At 34.0% G+C, this 16,483-nt stretch overlaps 1 long non-coding RNA gene across 2 annotated transcripts in view; it reads right to left on the minus strand.

Annotated features, from left to right (window-relative positions):
- LOC108962086 (uncharacterized) overlaps positions 1-15,107 on the minus strand; it is a 29,375-nt gene extending 14,268 nt beyond the window's left edge. For both annotated transcript variants that reach the window (XR_003944780.2, XR_001990588.3), the window contains exons 1-2: positions 15,040-15,107; positions 11,844-11,983 (exon numbers count right to left, since the gene is read on the minus strand). This is a non-coding gene — a long non-coding RNA (uncharacterized LOC108962086). The remainder of the gene's footprint in view (positions 1-11,843; positions 11,984-15,039) is intronic.
- Positions 15,108-16,483: the final 1,376 nt, after the last annotated feature.

Here is a 16,483-nt window from a genome sequence, read left to right on the forward strand (position 1 = left end):
GACATTTCCTTTTATTATGTATCCTAAGACACTTTAACTAAAAACCCAAATCTGAATATTTCAATAAGGTTGTTTTATTATTCAGTAGATTCATGGAAATTTTACTAGGATGACAGAAAAAATTCCACACCATTCTGTCTCCACTAATACAGGTACATGGCTTCAGCTGGCAATATTACTGGGATTAGCATAGAATGATGAAATATTTAAAAGGAATTTTTTTTTCTAAAATCTAATAAATCAAATGACTGCCAAATGTCATTAAAGTGATGGTCTCTGACTTGAATATGCTTTTCATATTCAAATTTGAAAAGAAAGAGATGAAAGCCTGGAAAGGTTACTCAGTTTCAACTAATAACCTCAAGCACTCTACATTCACATGCATAAAAAATGAAATTGGCTCTATTGTCTAATTTTACTTCAGAAACAACTCTTTTCTTCTTGCACTGAACAGATGTATTAGCATCTGTATTTAAAGGGATATGCTGAGTGGTTTTGTTCACCCCAAAGTATTTAGCAGCTATGTCAGACTAGTTTGTACACAGACAGTAGCTTATGAATCAAGTCCAAATACAATATCCTGTATTATAAATTGCTCCTTTTACATATCTTAAAATTTGTTTGACATATTTAACACTTGTAATTGCATACAGTAGGCAAAGAATATTACATTTTTTCAAGGCTAGTGGGGTAAATTCAGGTATTCTGCTTTCTTACTTAAACTGAAGCAAATGACTGTGCCATACTATTAGAAAATTATTAGAAAAAATACCAAATTATCTTGGTGCTTAACAGCCAAGACTATTTTGAGTCCCAGTTTTATTGATATTAGACATGAATACAACATATACAAAGCAGAACACAAGCTGATTAGAAAAGATATTTACGAATCAAAAATATAGAACTGCTTAAGAACAGCATTAGCTCACATGTCATATTTCATCATTAATACAGACTCACATTATGTAGCCATGCTGAAAATATATGTAGCATCCAATATATGATATGAATTCATTTTTAAACAACCATTTATATTTCTATGATGCAGAGTGAAATATGTTATTTAAATCTATTCCTAAGCTGTTCTTTTTTTAAAGCCTTTTCTCATTTATTAGGTACTGTTCAAGTGAACAATGGATAGTTTGTACACTATTGCCCACAAATAATTCTATTTAATGGGAATAAAATCAGTCTTTACATTTAATATTTAAAACAAAATATAGTACAAAATTTAAACTAACACAGAGAATGGGCAGGTACTAAAGAATATTATCAGTTTCAAAAATGTCTCAGAGAAATTGGTTCAGTGTTTTCACTTCAGGTGAGGAAAACAATACATGGCTAACATACTTAGTCTATGTCAAAATGCTTTCTCTAGCATTTGATATTGACTCTTTGTAATGAATGCTACCCAAAGATTTGGAAGACACACAAAACTCCTTCAAAAAGCTTTAGGATTAGTGTAAGTACTAAATGCATTGGACATTACATCCAAATTCAAAATCTCAACTTTTCTCATCTTTCTGATTTCTAAGATTAAAAAAACTTTGGTTTAATTCTGTAATTAGTCTTGACTGCCATCTTCAAGTAGCTGTATATTCAATTTTTTTATTTCCTTTTTGGTTATAATAAAAGGCTAACACTTTGATAAGAAAAATAGAATTCCAACTGTATCAAATAGTCAACAACAGCATCCCACAGAAATATTTAAAAAAAAAAGTTTGTGCTTTCTGCACAGAAAAGCTGAGTTGAAAATACCTGGTTTAAAGGACCAACACTCTTATTTTTTACATCCACAGTTTTAGCTAATATCTTGCCTTGAAAAACTCAAAATAAAGGGAACTTCTAAACTGTAAGATCAGCTTGAATCCTGTATCTACCAATGCTCAAAAAAAAGCATGCTTTACTCCTTAGCATTTTATATATGTATTTCCAGAGTCCACTTATTCACTTCTACTTCAAGCAAAGAGCATATAAGATGAACTATAAGCTATTCTCCCATAATCACAAGTAATCATCCATTTGCAGTCAGTATTTCAATCACTAAGAATATTGATTACCAAATATATTACTGAATGAGAAATAATCCTCTTCCTCCATCAACTGCTGAATTCCTGTGATCATCTTATTAACAATGCCAGAACAGAGCCACAGAAAATGCTCTTACAGGAACATCAATGTAATTCAAGTGTACAGAGACACAAACATTACTCATTAAGTAATTATGATTAACAGGCAGCACAGAATCATATCCACATAAAAATACATATTGCAAAAAAATTACTCTAGTCCTGTATGCAGTGACTTTTCATGTGAGGAATAACATGTTCTATTTTTACCTTTCCCCCACACTGGGGTAGATGTGAGAACAGGAAGAGGGATACAGAAATGTTCCCTGTTCCTTCTCCACATGGATGGGACTTCATTAAAGTGCTTGCACCTCAGACTCTCCCCAAGACCTAGGGCAGAGATCCCTCCTTGTTGAACAGCTCTTGTGGAGCTGGGTCCCTGCTGAAGGGGGGAAAGGCACAGAAATCTCCCAGCATCACTGTCCTGCCATGGGCCAGGAGAAGAATGTAATGGCCCAAGATCACAAGGTTCCATGCAACCCCTTCAGCTCTTGCTAAAATGAAGAACAACACACTGAATAAAAGATCTATTTGTGACAATGAAGGGATCTCTGGTAGCTGCCTTTTTATCCAGTGCAGAGTCCAAATTCATCATTTTTCAGACCAGCATAAATTCATCTTTAATATCTTCTAAGGCATTAATTACTTGCTAGAGCTTGAGCCAATTCAATGATGAGGTACTGACTCTCTATGCAAACCTGTGATGTACCAGCCATGCACTCTTTTTCTTTCCAAAATGACCATTTCTAATTAGGCATAGAACACCAAACATTTTAGAAAATAGAAGGTTCTAGAGGGAAGTGTGCTTTCCACCACCACCATGACAACTTTACATCTGATCATGAAGTCACAGTTGCACTTTGCTCATAGCAGAACTTTTGATCACTTGCATAGTTCAACTTTTGATCCCTTGCTTTCTCTTCAGCTTGCCTCACACCCTTTCTGAAGAAAAACCATAAAATTGTTCAGTGTTTCTCCTCAAGTGTAACTAACAGATTTTAAAGATAAATTGTTTCTAGGGGTGATAGTATAAAAATATAAATATATCTGAACCTGTTTCATTGGTGAGATACAAACTTGCATAATTCTGAATTTTATTTTTTCCCCAAGAAGCTGGGAAAACTTCATAAGCCATACTGTTACTGTCCTGAATGAAGGTACACCTACTCCTGCAGACTGTCTCAAAAAGAAAACTTCACTGTTTTAAATGTTTAATCACTCATCTTCAATTGATCTATCTGAAAAAATAAAAACCAAACAGCAACTTTATCAAATCTCAAAACCACAAAACAAAGGTACCAACCAGTCACATAATTAAGACATTCAAAGGTTGTGTAGACTTACAACTACCTTTCATTTCAAATGGAAGCATAATTCTTAAGCTAAAAAAGCATGAAAGGCAGAAAATTGCTTAAAGAAAAAAGATCTATTTTTGGTACATTGAAGTTACTGAAATAAAATGAAATAAGTAGCAGTATTATGTAAAAATCTAGTTCAATACAAATATAATAGGATTTCTTCCTTTGTATATAGAACTAAGCATGTATATTTCTATACGTAGATCACAGCCTTCTGTCTTGATTTAAAAAACAAATTAAATTTTAAAAACCTGTATTTGAAAGTTAATCCATTTAAGAAAAAAGTACTTCTTAGTATGGGAAGAAAGCAGAAGTGTCAGAATAGCATCTTCATTTGCTAGGAGTGCATCTGTAGTGAAAAACTGCATCAAATTGCACATTTTTAATGGGATTGGGTTTCTAACTGAAGTTTTAATACTTAGTATTTGATACTGTGTCCTCCCCTTGTCATTACAGAATTGTGTGAGAACAATACAGACCTTCAAAGATGAACAGAACTTGATTCTTATATTATGCATAATGTGAAAAAATAATGCTTGGTGATATTTCTCACAAAGAATCAAACTAAAACTCAGGTTTCAAATCCTTTGCTTTTTAGACCTCCAGTTAGAACAATACATTCTACTTGTAAAGCCACCATAACTTACTCCTGTGTCCATGTATGAATAGTCTCTCCAGTAAGCTGCTGAGGAGCATTTGTATTCATAACCTCAAAAAAACTACCAGCTAGGTTGAGAGTGACTCCTGCTGATGCTTTTCCTGTGGCCTCACACATTCAGCCTTAAATCTGCCCTTCTACCTAATTTCATATTCTGACTAATTTGTTTTATTTGTTACCTAAAAAATAATGGGCAGTGACTTCAGATTCTGCAGTTTTTCAATAATTTTAAAAGCTGCTGTTTGGTGTTGGTTGGTATTATTTCTCCATCCTCTTTCATTTTTTCTGTCACAAAGAATGACTTGCAGTACATGCTTTCAATTACAGCTTCAAAGTGTCTTTGACAAGGGGTAGATAGAAGCTGTAAGTCCATCATTTCAGCATAGTGTCTACTCAAACTCCTGGCACCTCACACTTTATCAGTTGCAAAACACAGCTGAGGTATTTCCTGGATACTTTAAACTCACTTTTACTTTAGTTTCTGGATTATAGTAACCCCCCAGCAAACAACCACCTCAAAGATGGAGAATGGCAAATGGTTCTTTTTAATCTTAGACCAATCAGTAGTCTCTGAAAGTACTGACCACAAAGTTTAACAAGTTGCTGTTATCATGCTCTGATAAGATGGTTCTGTTTCATAGATTTTAGTTCTTGTTTTATTAAATATGCTGGTGCAGCACTTCTAATTCCCCAGTTTCTTACAGAAGAAAAGCACAAAGCAACAGAGGTTACTTCTATACAGGAGTAGGAGAATACAAAGGATTACTATTTCTGGCACATTAGAACTGAGTCAACTCAGTAACACAGGGTGATACTAAACCCCTGAAATTTAATTCTCTAAATTCAGATTAAATTCACAAAACAAGCCAAGTTGAGGAAAAAAAAAAACTGAACACTCAAAAATCTCCCTGAAGTACACTGAAGACATTCAGGTCCTGCAGAAAATAAATGTAAAGAGGAATCATATCAGCCAAAATATAAAACTGCAATACAATATCCAAATAATTTCCTTTTTTAATGAATACAGTTTGCACATAGGTGGAAATACACTATTCAAGTAATTGTACCCAAAAAAACCATAATAAAATGAATAGTTTTTATTGATTTGCTATACATAAGCTTGAAGCTTTACAACTTCTCACCTTAGCACAAGCTTGTGCCCTTCATCAGGAGACCCATGAACACTTGGTATTGCTTTTTTGCTGTTTAAGAAAGATTTTCATGTCAATATTAGTTACAAGTTGAGATCTTAACTTAATGGCTGCTATCAGTAAACTGCTATTAGAGCAAGAGAATGCACTTATGGGATCTGCAAGAAAAAAAGAGAGTAAAAACCAGAACCACTACCAAACAAACTGGGTTTGCCAGTAATTGTCTCATGGCTCATTTTAAGACAACTTGGAAGTTGACAGCAGTAAATTTTATTCTGAAAAGTGAATGCTATATAATATCCTGTAAGAATTTGGTGACGATGTGGGAGTGTAAAGGAGCAGGGGATGGAAGAGAAAAGATTTTTTAAATTTTTTTTTTTTTTTAATATAAAGACCATGCCAAAGAAAATGCAAATTCCCAGTTTTGATGTCTATTTTGAGGATCTGAAACAAGGCTTTTAATCAATGTATTATACATCAAATTGATAATGTTAACTTCTGATTATTCAAATGTATGAAATATTCATAGAGAACTGTCCAAACTTTTACATTTCTCAGACTTCTTTTCTCTATTAATTATCATGCCTGGAAGCTTTTTAGTAAAAGCAGCAGCCATCAGCCTGACTGAACCTGACAAGCTAGCAAGGCCCAATTACACTGGCACTCTGTGGCACTTTGATGTACTGGAAAGGAAAAGAGATAGGGGCAAATTGTATAGCACATTATGTTAATGACTTGATTTAATCCAGCCACTAAACTTTATGTAGCCTGTTAAAAAAGATGCTAACACTAATTATGCCACTTTAGAAAGGAGAGAAGGGGACAAGCATTTCATACCGACAAAGTGAAGCTCATAAATGTTGTAAATGAAATGAAACAAAATGAAGTAATCTATGATTAATCATACATCATAGACAAGAAGAAAAGAGAAAGAAGCAAGTGGTACAGTTAAGTACTGGAAAATCTGTTAGATACCCTTTGTGATCAACATATCTAAGAAATAACCATGAACTGTCTAATTTGCAACATGCAAAAAAACCTGAGTGTGATCTTAAATGGCTTAAACAGTTTGGCACACAACTCAGATCTAGGGGATAATTAGCATACCCATCTCCAAAAATCACAAGTTTTATTTACAGTGTTTGATTACCAGCAGGATATTTATCTCAAAAGATAAAAGGAAGTGATTTTTAATCTAAAAAAAAAATACAAATTCAGTTACAATTTTGACATGCTGTATTCCATAATTAACACAAGAATTTATATCAACCAATGCATTATTTTAAAACCCAATCTGTATCAAATACATTTTTTGTCTTAATAGTTCAGGTGTTTTATTGTTTCATCTACCCTTCATGAACATGCATTTTTGTTACCACAAGAACAGGTCAATGGAGAAAGGTAGAAATTGATGAACTGAAATGAATCTATACACAAAGTTCTTGCAGAAGTGCTCTTAAATGTGATAAAATAAAATACATGACCAGAAAATTATAGAACAAGTGTATTGTATTTTGACTTAATAGAGATGAGGAGCACTAATTTCAGTTCTCAAAATTACAGGTGTCAATTTTTTTAAAAATTATTCATATAAACAATGCAATTCCATCTCCAAAAGTACCTTCTGTATCTTTCTGAAGAATATAGGAGTGATAGCATTTCTAAACCACTTCTACAGCTTAAAAAAAGAACAGCTATTTTTCTCATACAAAAAATTGCTTCTTGTTGCTAGTTGTTTGTAGGGTGTTTCACAGCCTTGAAAAGAGCATTAAAAAAAAAAAAAAACAAGCTACCTCTAGGATATCACTCTGCAGAACATAACAAACCATGAAGTCTGATAGGATCTAACAGTACAGCCCTGGTCCTTTAAAAGAAGGCTGAGACAGATCAGAGAAGTATTAACTGTTAGAAGTACTGTCATCAATTTTACTTACTAGTTTTATATTTTTTAACATTCTTTAGTCAAGGTTTGATCAAAAAACTATGAAATATTCTTGATTTTTTGGTTTTTTGGTTTTTTTTCAGAACTGTCCTGCTGAAATACTCTTCAAAGAAAATTTTCCAAATTTGTATTAATGTAATCTTATTTTTTATATATGTCTTTGTGGTAATTAATTGCTGGTCTTAAGAATAATTCAAGAGAATGTGATTGGTGCACTTGCCCACAAATAATAATAGAAAAAGAAGTACACTGAAATGATTTGATACTGTACATACATAGCTTTACTGAAAACTGATGTTAGATACAGCAAAGTTGCTCTTTGACAGCTTTAGGTTTAAAATATTTTTTAGTCTGGCCAAATAATTGCCATATACATTCTGACTCAGCTGTTTAATATTACTGGATAATAGACTTGAAATAATACAGTCATTTCTGTCAGATTTTATTGCTTCAAGAGCACTATCACCTTGATGTGAAAAACATTGGAAGAATCAGTGTGGTTAAAGCCCTTCACTGGAGTGCATCTGAGTTTTGCTGAGGAGCCTGACAGCAATATAGGTGCTTTCCTAACAAATGAAGAATAAGTGCCAGGCAAATCTTCTCTTCCTTGCAAAAGATTAACCCTGCAAATCAATGACCTTTATAGTCATCTAAACTGTATTTTTTTCTGGTTTGTAAAAATAAAAAAGTAGTGCTTCCCAGATGAAAGTTGAGGACTGGAATGATAGAAGTCCTGTGATGAATTGAGGTATGAACAACTGTTAGCTTTATACAGGAATATGGCCTGAATTTGTGGATTTCCTCTCACTATGTTTAACACCATGCACATAAAGAATAATTTATCCTTTTTTTAAAAAGAAAAAAAATATTTCTGTATGCAGATGGATTATTTCAGAGCATTTTGGGTTTTTCTTCTCTGAAGCAAATTACTTAAAAACACAACAGGGATTCAACATCATATTTTCCAATTTTTCTAATGTATTCTTACATAGAAGCTGCAAACAAATGAACATGAAATTTTAGCATTCTGTTTGTGCTTTTACTGTAAACTTGGTATTGTGGACTTGGTTTATTTCAATGATAAACACTTTAAGCTCAGAGGTGGAACAGGATGACCTGCCTTTTATGATCTTTAAATAAATCTGCCTCTAACAACTTTAAGTCACGCATATGATAAGACATACTACCCCTGTCTCTGTCTGAAAGGATTTCCAATAGCAGCATTGGCTGTTATCTGCAGACAAAAGGAGCATATTCATTAAAATGGTCTTTAGAACAGCATAGTTCTAAGGGAGAATATAAAGACATTTAGAATAGAAGCCAGGTTTCCCTTAATATTTTATGAATCTAGGTCAGATACCAGATTTTTGCATTCAATTATGATACAGTTTCCATTTGGGAAGAAAATAACACCACCATATCCACTACCCAGCTTCAGCTATAAAGTACACCAGAATATAATTTCTGTCATGGAGCTTCTCATAACGAGGCAGCTCCCACTGCTAGGAAGAAATGCTTAGGAAAATGGAAAGAGACATAGATTTATTAACAAAATACAGTTACTTATTCATAAAGATGAATTCTACCTTCTGGTTCCAATCCTTCAGTTATTTCTCTCTCATTTCCAGAAGTAATTGATGTTTGGTCAGCTAACTGCTACTCTGACAGATGTGAGAGCTTTTCTGTCTCCTGTTAAATTTCTTCAGCCATCTCCACCTTATCATCTGCTAGCCTTTCTTGTTTAACCTCCTGTCCCATGTGCTACATAAAAAGATAAACTTACAGTCTTTATAACACCCCTTGAATAGTAAAACTTACTAAAGTTCAAAACTTGAAGAGTTATGGCCAACATTCATTATGCAAAGGCTTTAAACACACTGGAATTGCTTATGCAGCACAGGAAACAATGAGAAGTTGTCAACTGCAGTAACAAATAATTGATACAGTAAAAAGAAATTGTCTAAGGATGTATATTTGTTAAAACATAACTATTATAATCACTTGGTACCTGTCAACATATATACAGCCTCTTAGATTTCCAGATTCATTTATATTTCAGCTCTTTCAGTTCTACAAGACTCAGTTTAAAAAAAAAAAACAAACCAAGAAAACCTGCTCCTCTACTATCTTATTCAGTTAGCAATTTTACAACTAAATTATACACTATTTTCTATTTCAAAAGCAAACTAATATCATATAAAAAAGAATCAGCCTTGTCACATAATACAAACATTCTAAGGTAAAATATCTTTAGTACATAACTTACTCTGAGGTAATCTTACTCCCTTGGTTCTCTTTGAGTACAATTATGTACAACAGCACCTCATCAATGGATACAACATTGTGTCCAGGATGGAAATTCAGTGATGACTTGGTGAGGTCAATGATGTTGAACCCCAGAGAAGTGAGGCCCTGCTGTGCTCTCCTGGAGAACTGCAGCAGTGCCAGCACCTCCCAGGGCTCACCCACCCTCAAATCTGCCACTGGAAGGACCATGGCAGGCAACAAGGCCTGGGCTGATCCCCACCCAGACATTTCCAGAGTCTTTGAGGTCTAAACCCTGCTTGCTGGGAAGCACAAAGGGATTTGATGTGATTTATTCACTGAACCCATGGCAGGCACCTCTTAGGTTGATGAGCACCTGTACACACATAGAAACAGGTGCACCCATCACTGTACCTGTGTGGGGGACTGGATTATGGTGTGAATGTTACCATCCCATACCTACAGCCAAATCATTGTTATAATTGTAGTGAACCCTATGAGACTGCTTGGTAAATGTTAAAATAATCACTGATTAAGTGCTGCTCTTTTGCACCCTTATCTTTGCATCCATATCTTGGCACACTTACCCCCTTTGCATTCCTGAAAATCATTCCAAATTGTTTCTAATTCAATCTTCTTTCATATGCTTTAAATCTGTGTAGTAAGTGAGCCTTGCCAACAAACTCAGTAAAGCCATGTTTTCACAAATCCATATTAAACTCTGCTTTTGCCAAAACCTTTGATAGTGTTTCTTTAATTGGCCAAACCACTTGTTCACAATACCTATTTAGCTATATGCCAAAGTCATTCCATTTATTCATTATTTCCCTCTGCTATATACTGGTAATTTTTAGAGGGAAGGCAAAACAAACTCCACCCAAAAAAGAGCAAAATGTGCAGGGCCAGAAGCTGGACTTTGGTGATCCTGGTGGGTCCCTTCCCACTCACTATGTTCTACAATTCTGTGAGATGATCCCCCCGTGATCCCTTCCAACCTGAACCATTCTGTGATTCTGGGAATACGGCTGCAGTGGCAGTGATAAAAAGCTGTAATCAAATCCTAGATACACAGGGCTTGAATGGTATTAGAACATCTGTGCAAGGTGCAGCAACTTAATAGCAATTAAAATTGCAGTATCCTGGTGATACAGTCAGGGGTACAAGAAGCTATGAAGTGCTACTTTGGGGAAGGCAAAGATTGCCACTTAAACACTAGGCATGCTCTTAAAAGATTGCACTTCAACACAGAAGGACAGAAGATGGAAAGTGTTGCCTAATTTTCCAAATTTAGTTAAGCAAATAATAGTACAGCCCATGATATTTTCATACTCTGAATTTAATTTTAAATTTAGCATTATATAATCAAGCTATCAGTAACAACTTCCAATATTTTGTAGCTTCATAGCACTGTAGCTTAATGTATCTTTATTTATATTAGTATCACTTAAGGCCAATTTTGCTAACACTTGCTGTGGTCAAAAAAATGCTTAAATGTTCAATTTAGTATTAGATGTCAATAAAGCTACTCAGAATCTTAATAATAAGCACATGATGAACTGAAGCCATACTCATAAGAATTATTCACAACAAGTTGGTGCACTTCATTCCATCAGATTGTTCACAGAAACACACTTTTTAAAAAATACACATTTGAAGAACCAAGTCTAAAAGTATTTAGGTTATTTCCAGCTTGTGCTCTTCTTTTGTAAACTTTATATATTGCTACAGTATATAACATAGTGTTGATATACAAAAATAGATTGCAAAGTCTTAAATATTCAATGAGAAGTTGCCTTACAGCATGGGAAAAACACAGATGAAATAATCTCTTTAGTAGATTAGAAGAAAAAGGTATTATTGTAAATGTACACAACTGTAAATAAAACTGTATACTGAAAATATTAAAAATTTCTTAATCAATGAAGTTGAAAGACAATTAAACATGGCCAAGGGCCCATATAGGCTTCATGTAACTTTCCACAGTAAATAGAATAGTGGCTTATAATTTGAGGGAAACTGTCAGATGAGCCTCTTTTCTGTAAGAGCTTTCAAAGTAGAGGAGAGAAGAAACACTGAATAAAGAGTAAGTATTAACCCAACAGAAGAAGAATAAATGCAGCTGAAAAAATACGAGCCTCGTTCAGCATATAATCTGTATTTGGTGAATTTTTGAACTTAATAGCTAGTCATAACCTTAGCATATTGTACAAATGTTCACTTAAAAGGCAGCTTTGAAATCACCAGCAATAGAAACTACACTTTTCTGGGCAATATTCCTGAACTTCAACATAGGTATGACCTCACATCTTGAGAAAATATTAGATTTTTTCAGAAAAATACCTCTTTCTACTTTGATCTTGTCAAGGATTGCATTTTTGTCTGCTAAATCAGATTTGATAGCCATCTCTAGTTTAGCAATTTGCAGTTTCATTTGCTGTTCCTTTGATTTCCATTGCTGTTCATGGGTCATACAGAAGACACTGTAATAAAACATATGGCATGTGAAAAACTTTTAGAAATCAGCTTCAACAGAAAATAATAAAGAAAAAAGCTTTTAGTGGCACAGAGACCACTGTCATCATGTCTCAGGAATTAAGTAAACACATGCTGGTCTGCTGCTGTTGAAACCAAGGCGCCTTTCTCAGGCTGCGGTTAAAAAACATGAAAGAGTTTGTGGGATGAGCAAAGGAACTGGCCTTAATTTAGAGATCCAAAGTCAAAAAGTTGGCAGCATGCAACATTTGTGGGACTAGAAAAGGAATTCAGATGCATATCCCAGAATAATCCACAACTCCAAACCTCAGCAACTGACAACTAACAAAACCATTCTTTCCGCATACAAAACCTCTTAATGCAGAGCACTGGGATCATCCACCTGATTTCTTTTAAATCTGTGAAACATGCACAGCATAAAGTCAGTTGACTGTTCAAAGAAAAATGTTGACCACAAAGTGACAACGGCTTTCTCATACTGTAAAACAACAATTCTGATACTGATTAAGAAGCACATTTAAAGTAATTGTTCTCCTACTTTAAAGAAAAAAAACAAAGGTGGGCCAAGAAATTAGAATAACTTCTTTGCCTGTAAAACATTATTTACTTGTAAACTACCAATCTATGTGCAATAAGGATTGCATGGACACAGAACTAGAACTGCTGAAACCACAACAAAAAGTGTTACTCAGATTAAAACTAAATTAAGTACATTATGCAATTTACAGTGTAACTCTCAGTAGGCAAAAAGACAAAGCTATGCAATGAGTTTTCATATAAATTAGACAGTGAGTGGCATAGTCTTCATATGACTATATTTGCAATCTTATTTACTGGAAAAATGTTGATCTTCACCAAGCACAAAGCAGTTTATTCACTTTTGTACTCTGTGAAAAATCAGTAATTGTAGGGTTTTCTAAACCCTGAAAAAGTCAGTTCCTCAACTCTTTGGTGAAGCTCGTCAGCCAAAAAACTTTATATTTTACATACACCAATGTATTAGAAATCTTTTGATATCTATTTTTTTAATCCCCCATCTCTTCAAGAGATCTATGTAACAAGCCTTGACCACGAAAAAAGAGGAGGAAGAGATGCTGCAGGACAGCCCACCTAGGTTGACAGAGTCTACATGCTGATAGTTCTGAGTTCCCGTGAGTGCATTTATATCTCATAGATTTGAAGAATGACTTCAAGATTAAAGAAATAAAATATTAGAGCATGATTTGTAAACCCTGAAGTAGATAGGGTTTATATTCCTACATGTATTATTCATTAAAACATTGTAAATCCCTGTATTTTGTGTTTTTCTCACACTATATCTAACCTATGTACACAGTCCTCTAGGCATAGAGCATTTTATAGTGTGACTGTTTTCACAGCATGCATGACCTAAGTCCTGCAGTAACACATGCATCACTCTCCTATAATTTTGCAGGTAATATACAGGCAATATAATGCACTGAATCCACTACCACCCCACAGTATTGCAAAGGTACAGAAGAGACAGTGTGTTCTCTAATTGCCTAGAGATTGATTGGCTTCCATAAGGAAAACACAACGCTCTTCAAAAGAAAAGAAATACTGTCCGTTTCCACACTTCTGAAAATGTTTTCAAGTTTGAATGACCACAACACCCAATTATGTGAGTTCATCAGCTTTAGGTACAATTACTTCACAGAAGGATACAGCCAGGTATTAGTTCAGTTTTTTAGAAGACTGTGCTGGCAGAAAAATCATTACGCATTATTATTGCGGTTGTTAAGAATTTAGATGCTTAAATGAAGAACATTTTAGAAGGCAGGTTTTATCTGAACCCATATAATGGTAATGTTTATGTCAGTTTGAATTGAGTCCACGTGTTTTGCTTTCTTCTTTCAAATTTTAAGATTACATTTACTTGAATTCATGTGGAATTTCTTTCATATTTACTGTATTTCACTGGAGTTGAAGCCATCTGTGTAACTATAATGGTCAACCACATCTGGCACCATTTCCTTTGGAGGGAGTTTAAGCATTGCTAGATTTGCATTACAAGGTCATATGAAAACAATTCCTCCAAACCTTTCATACAAATGAATTGTTTTCTTGGATACTGACTAAATAATAAGAGTCAACTGACAAATTCATTCTTGTTCTTTGCAAACTTTTCAGATCCAGTTCTGCAGTCTTGGCTTTGGCGAAATTCCCATCAACGTCAAATAAATTTCCCAAAAATAACTTTAGCAGAGAATGGGTTTATGCATCTTTGCCTCCATTTAAAAATTGGGAAAAAAATTATTATTAATTAAGTGGCACCTGTGGACACTGGCCCAGGTGTCTACTGTAGCCCAGGTAAGCTCTAGTAAAGTTGCTTTGTTCAAATAGGCAACCAAAAAAGCTGACCATTTAATGGTGGCTATATAATCCTTCTCTTTCTAATTTATTGATACCTATACAATAACATGGAATGATGAAAGATGAATCAATGTTTAAATAATTGTATATGAAAAGACAGGTAATTTTAGTGAAAGAAAATCCATAGTATAGATTACAGTGCTTATATTCAATTTCTCTTGTTAAATATCTTTTTAAGTCATACCATTATGTTTTTAAGTAGAACAGAAAATTTCAAGCCAAGATATTTAAGTTGATTTATTAGTAAGAATTATTTCTCTGAATAAATGATTGAGAATAAACAAAAACATAATTAGAAATATTTATGACACGATCAAATTTTGGAGAAATCTCCAGCAATTAACTTAAGTGAGAGACAAGTGACCAACTTCTCCATGCAAAACTCTAAATTTTGTTATTATACAACTGTTGCACCTTCTAAGTAAAAAAAAATAAATTTAAGCTGTTAAGTTTTTTAACGGATCTGATGAAATACAGCAGAGCACCTGAGAGTTTCCACATTCAGCCACATGATGAACAGCAGCCTGAACAGAGTTACACGTGTGCAAAAGCACAAAATATATATACACACATTACATCACATAGTATATTAAGATCTTTTAAAAAAGGACCAGAATCAAATTCTCTGTGTGCAGAAACCCTAACTTACCTCAAGCTTATCATAGTTTATGTTCAAGAGTTCATTCTCTTTTTCTTGATGTTGATTCTTCCCTGAAATTAAAATGAAGAGAGAAGTTCCAAGTAATGCTCAGCACAAAATGAAATTACAATGAATGCGTGAACAGAAATAGCAAATAATTTTTGGGCAGTGTCAGGCTATTATTTGTTCTTTTAATACAAATGTCTCTTACAAGCTTTATAAGATAAATCCACATGGACTTATTTACATTAGCCCAAAGTCTTTTCCATGCTGTTCTGATGAAGCTGAGAGTAGCACTTGCAGTTAATCAACAGTTTCTAATCACATTCTGTCTTATGCAAAACAATATAAAAACCTGGAGTGTTATATTTTTAAATTTCCTTTTAGTCAGTGAATATCACTATTAGCTAGGGCATGGCTTTTGCATAGAAAATATTTTTAGTGACATTATAGAAACAAAACACCCTTGCTTCCAAAACACTCACTACAGTAGGATCTGGTTTAAAGACATGAGATGCTTACATAGAGAATATCTATCCTCCATGCATTACAACATTTAAAATGCTTGGCAAAAATATCTATGAGGTAAAATACATTTATTTACAACAGGTAAAGCAGGTGGCAAAAGTAAATATAAGTTGCTACAAAATGCAAGAAAAATCAAGTAGATTTTCACATTTTTATTCCTTATACATTGAAGAAAATGGGGAAGAAACCATTCCCCATCTGATGTTTAGCTCTGTATCTGGACAATTGTTAGTGAGTACAGAAGTCTCTCAGAGTAACCAGACAAATAAATAGAAATGAGTTATTTGAACTGCTGTGTAAGATGTAACACTGTACTCTAATTAATTCAGGTTCAAAGAATACTAAAAACTAGCAATACATGATCAATAAACCAAGTATTATGTTTTTTTTCTATTAATAAACCACTTTTTTACTACCAGAATTGACATTATGTCCTATACTTTAACTTCAAATATTGTCCAAACACTGGTGGTTTGGATCAGGTTCTCAGTTCTATGAAATACAAACAGTGCTTTGGTCAGAAGTTTTTCTTTTAAATAGGATAAAAATATATATAGTGCCAGGTCAGTCTTCTAAAAATGTTTCAAAGTTCTATTCACATCTCCTCCATTGAAATGCACCCAAACATTTATTTTCCCTTATCTGTATGCACTACCCAAAGTAAAAGATTCTAGCTCTTGCCCACAGCCTCTCCTCCTTTGTCCCTCTGTTTGAAACAGCTACTGATGGCAATTTGTTTTGAAGATGGAACAATTTTAACTGCCCCTCTTTAAGCTGTTCATTTCAGTTCATCACCTTTTGCTAATTAAGCATCATAGTTGGTCTTTAAGTTATTTAAGCTCTATGAAAAGGAAGGAATATCCAGAAAAAACCAGCATAAATCACCCTGTCCTGGGTTGTCTAGATGATGTCTGTGTGTGTTACA

This window comes from Serinus canaria, chromosome 11 (genome assembly GCF_022539315.1).
Source record: "Serinus canaria isolate serCan28SL12 chromosome 11, serCan2020, whole genome shotgun sequence".
Taxonomy (NCBI): domain Eukaryota; kingdom Metazoa; phylum Chordata; class Aves; order Passeriformes; family Fringillidae; genus Serinus; species Serinus canaria.